Source organism: Tupaia chinensis, unplaced genomic scaffold (genome assembly GCF_000334495.1).
Source record: "Tupaia chinensis unplaced genomic scaffold, TupChi_1.0 Scaffold000074_1, whole genome shotgun sequence".
Lineage (NCBI taxonomy): Eukaryota > Metazoa > Chordata > Mammalia > Scandentia > Tupaiidae > Tupaia > Tupaia belangeri.
This window is the reverse complement of record NW_006159534.1, coordinates 3,092,788-3,097,722: the sequence shown is the minus strand read 5'-3', so window position 1 is coordinate 3,097,722 and position 4,935 is coordinate 3,092,788. Positions and strand designations below refer to the sequence as shown.

Genomic DNA, 4,935 nt, shown 5'->3' with positions numbered 1-4,935 from the left:
TTGATGTTTCTCTCTTGCCAGTCTTAGTGTCTTGTCTTTGTCTGTGGTTTTGGTCAATCTGGCTATAATGTGTCTTGGAGATCTTCATGGGTTGATGCTACTTGGGGTCCTTTGTATTTCTTGGAACTGGATCTTTGAATACCTCTCTAGGTTTGGAAAGCTTTCTTCCAGGATTTCCTGGAATAGATTATCAATGCCCTTATTAGTCTCTTCGCCTTTTGGGATAACAATTATCCAGATGTTTGAACATTTGATGGTATCATACATTATTCTCCCTTTTTTTGGGAAATTTTTTCAGTCTTTGTAGTGGATTTTTCTAGGCCAGCAATTCTATCTTCTGCATCTGAGATTTGATTTTCTGTATGATCTAGTCTGCTTTTAATACTTTCAAGGGAGGTTTTGACTTCCTGTATTATAGCCTTCATCTCTAACAGTTCCATCTGATTCTTTTTTATAGTGTATATTTCCTCTTTCAGATCTTGCAAGAATTTCCTCACCTCCTGGAATTCGTCAGCTCCTTTCTCCTGCCCCTTCTACAGTTCATTGTCTCTCTTCTCTTCCATCCCTGTTAGCTTTGTCACTATGAATATTCTAAATTCTTTATCTGACATTTCCATGAGTTCCATTGTACTGTCTGAGGATGAAGAGGAGTTATTCTTTTCCCTTGAAGGAGTATTTTCTTGCTTTCTCATATTTCTTGTGACCCTCAGTGATTTCTGGTCATCTGATGGATTGTGTATTTCTTCCTAAATCTTGAAGTTCAATCTGAGCGTTCAGATTTGTGCAGGAGGAGGTGATCTGCAATGCCATTCCAATCTCTTTGTGCATCAGATTTAGTGGGAATTGAGGAATATCCTGACCTTAATCATATTAAGATGTTTGGATACTGTTCACTTGGACCTGTCTAGAAACTCAATGCATAGAGGCTGAGCAGCCAAGGACTGAAGTTAAAAGAAAAAGGAAAAGAACTAGAGAAAAAAAAAAAAAAGAAGAAGAATTTTAAAAGAAAGAAAAAAAGAAGAAAATTTTAAAATGTTATATTTTAATTTTAAAAAGCAATAAAAAGAAAACCACACTGTGAAATATTGCTTTCAGGGACTAAAAATGAAGATCTTATGCTGAGACTTCTCCCTCCAGATTAAACTTTTTAAATTTTAGTATATAAATTACTTTGATAAAGACAAAAATGTAAGGCGTAGTATAGGTAAAAAAGGAATGCTGCGTAGTAAAACAAATAACATTGAACATATTGCACATTTGAACAAGTCAGTTGACTACAACCAGCTCTTTCAACTTCCTATCGCAAAGATCCTTAAACTCAGTGTTCCTCAAAATGTGATCACTGAATCATCTAAATGAGAATAAACTAGGGAACTTGTATGAAATAGAGATTTCTAGGAACTACCTCTCCAGCGATTAGCGCACTGGTGTTTAGAAACAGTCACCCTACTTAAATTCTAAGCTCTAGCCAAGGTTTTCTTAACACTCATTCCCACAGAAATCTTTGGCAGGGCCAGCAGGTAACATGGTGATTAAGGTGCTAGATTCCACATAGCTGACTTTGCAGTTCAAGTCCCAGGCCTGGCAGCTTGAAAAATTTGCCGGGCACATGTGCCCAAAATCCAAGAGGAAAATGGAGGAGAAGGGATTGCAGCATGGCCTTCTCCCTGGGGAAGGAGGGGGGCGATTTCTCACTTTCCTCTCACTCTTCTTCTAGCAAGTGCACACATTCTATAAATAGTAATAAAAATAAATAAATAAAATATTTGACACATTGCTATATTCAATTTTTTTACCTTTTCTCTCTAGAAAACCCATTCTTTCCTCACCAATTCTGCCCTCTCCCCATGTAAGTTCTTTTAGTTCAAGGTTCTCTTGAGCATCACGTGACCAGTAAGTAGAAAACCTCAGAGATGCCACCCCCAGACAGCTAAGCCCACCCAATCCTGACCAAGCCCCACATTCACACCCATCCTGCTTGGTATTCACATTGCATCAGGCATTGAGCTAGACCCTGGTGAGTACTAGTGGACCAGTTTGTTAATCCATTGAACTCATGTGGATTACATGTTGAGTTGGGGGATGAAAATTAACAGCCTGTAAAGGGTGGGCAGTTGATGGTGCAGCAGTAATGCAACTGGACCCACATGGACAGAAGGTCCTGGGTTCAAGTCCCAGAACCTCCCTGAGCATACTGGGCACATGCGTGTGCCTGTGATCTGGGCTGCCTGAGACTAGCACTAGATTGTAGCATGCGGGCCCTGTTGGGAACATCTTTCTCTTTTTCCTTTTCTCTCTCTCTGAAAAAGTAAATAAAATAGAGACTGGAGGTTTAGTAACTGGGAGCAGCATGGCCAAACCTTGTGGGGTGCACTTGAGCGGGGAGGCCCACAAACAGGTGAATGTCTTCAGACAAAATCTTTTCCAAGAGGCTGAGGAATTCCTCTACAGATTTTTGCCTCAGAAAATCATACACTTGAATCAGCTCTTGCAAGAGGACTCCCTCAATGTGGCTGACCTGACCTCTCTCCGGGCCCCACTGGACATTCCCATCCCAGATCCCCCACCCAAGGAGGATGAGATGGAAACAGATAAACAGGAGAAGAAAGAAGTCCCCAAGTGTGCCTTTCTTCCTGGCAATGAGAAGCTCCTGGCTTTGCTTGCCCTGGTTAAGCCAGAAGTCTGGACTCTCAAAGAGAAATACATTCTGGTGATCACATGGATCCAGCACCTGATCCCCAAGACTGAGGATGGAAATGATTTTTGGAGTAGCAATCCAGGAGAAGGTACTGGAGAGGGTGAATGCAGTCAAGACCAAAGTAGAAGCCTTCCAGACAACCATTTCCAAGTACTTCTCAGAACAAAGGAGACCCATGTAATGGATTACTGGGCCTTGGTGCACGAGCGAGATGAGGCCGCCTATGGGACGCTCAGGGCTATGGTGCTGGACCTGAGGGCCTTCTATGCTGAGCTTTTATCACATTATCAGCAGCAACCTGGAGAAAATTGTCAATCCAAAGGGTGAAGAGAAGCCATCTATGTACTGATCCCAGGGCTAGAAGAAAAATACATGACTTATACTTTTAAAAAAATAAATAAATAAATAAATAAAATAAACCAAGATAGATAGATAGATAGATACATACATACATACATCCTATAAAAGACAAAGAGGACAACCCTGATTTAGCAGCTCAGAGGGCCTTCCCTGCTAGGTAATGTATTCGTCTTCTATGGTGCTGTAACAGATTTCATAAACCACATGGCTTAAAAACAACACACATTGGAGCCAGCAGGTGGCATAGTGGTTAGGGCGCTGGACTTCATGTGGCTCACTGTAGTTCGAGTCTAGTACCCGGCAGCTTGAAAATGACTCCAGGTGCATGTGCCTGCATTCCCAAAATCCCAGGAGGAGATTGGAGGAGAAATGACTGCAGTATGGCCATCCCCCTTGAGGGGGTAATTTCTCACTTTTCCCCTCACTGTCTCTCTCTCCCTCTCTCTCTCCAGAAATCACAGGGGCCCTATGGCAAAAAACTAAAATGACAAAACAAACAAACAAAAGAATGCCACATATTTATTATCTCATAGTTCCAGAATCCAAAAACAAGGAGTCTCACAGGGTGAAAACCAAGGTGTCAGCAGGGCTAGCTCCCATCGGGATTACGAGGGCAGAATGCGCTCCTTCGTCTGGCTTCTAGTAGCTGCCAGCATTCTTTGGCTTGTGTCTACATCGCTCCGCTCTCCAAGACCAGCATCTTCAAATTGCTCTGCTCCATTTTCACATCATTTTCTCCTCCATGTGTGTAAAATTTCCATCTGCCTTCTCTGATAATGGTATGTGTGATGGCATTTGGGCCCCACAAAGGTAATCTGGGATAATCTTCTCTTAAGATTTTTAATTTGGAGGCGAGATAGTGGTATGGTGGTAAAACACTAAGCTCTGTGAGGTATTTCTACACGGAAAGGCTCCCAGTTCAAGGTCAGAAATTTCCCTAAGTAAGCTGAGCACACACTTGCCCAAGATATGGGGGTGACTGAAGCCTAGGGGGGGATGGATCTCAGCATGGAGATCCTGTTGGAGGTACTATCTCTCTATATCTCTGTCTCTCTCATGGAAGAAAAAGCTTTAAAAAAAAGATTCTTATTTCTTTTTAAAAAAAAATCTTAATATTAATCTTAATCTGCAAAGACCCTTTTATAGGTTCCAAGCTTAGGACCTGAAGTCTTTGGGGGTCATGTTTCAGCATCTTGACCCATAGAACTGCCTCACCAGCATCTGCTCAAAACAGCATTTGGTCTAAGTCGTCACAGCTAGCTTTGGAGATTCTTCTCTGGAGCAGTGGTTCTAACACCGCACAACATCACCTGGGAACTTAACAAACTGACTTGCCCAGGCCCGTCTCTGGAAGGACAAGATGCAAGAGATGAAGCTACCAGGGCAGGCAAACACGGCCCATGGTTCTATACGCAGTATATGAACAGGCATTTTTCAGCCTCCTGTGAGTGTCAGGGCAATGCCCATGCCTGCCTGAATAAGCCTGAGGCCACACCACAGTTTCCTGGGAACAGGGCCAATCTGGCAATGCTCACAAGTGACCTCTGAGACTTGGCAGCTAAAAGCAGCACCTGGCTGCCATTTGCAGCCAGTAGACCCTCACTGAAAGGTGGGATGGTCACTCAGAGGCCCACCTCCTGCTTGTAGGCTGCTTACTCAGTCTCAGACCCTGGAGATATGTGGAGATGAGCCAAGAGGCTATGAGGATGGCTGTGGAGCACAGCCCAGCCCTAATTCCCACACGCCCAGGTCTCCACCAGCCCAGTACCCATCTGTCCTGCACAAGGATGCAGGCCATGTTATAGGCCAGGCAAGGAAGAGCCTGCACAGGGAAACTGGAGTCTGCTCTCAATACTGCTTAGGCTGGTCCCACAGCC

At 43.5% G+C, this 4,935-nt stretch overlaps 1 pseudogene; it reads left to right on the top strand.

The window, feature by feature from the left end:
• Window positions 1–2,336: 2,336 nt before the first annotated feature.
• Window positions 2,337–3,047, top strand: LOC102488317 (proteasome activator complex subunit 2 pseudogene; annotated as a pseudogene).
• The last annotated feature ends 1,888 nt before the right edge of the window (window positions 3,048–4,935 follow it).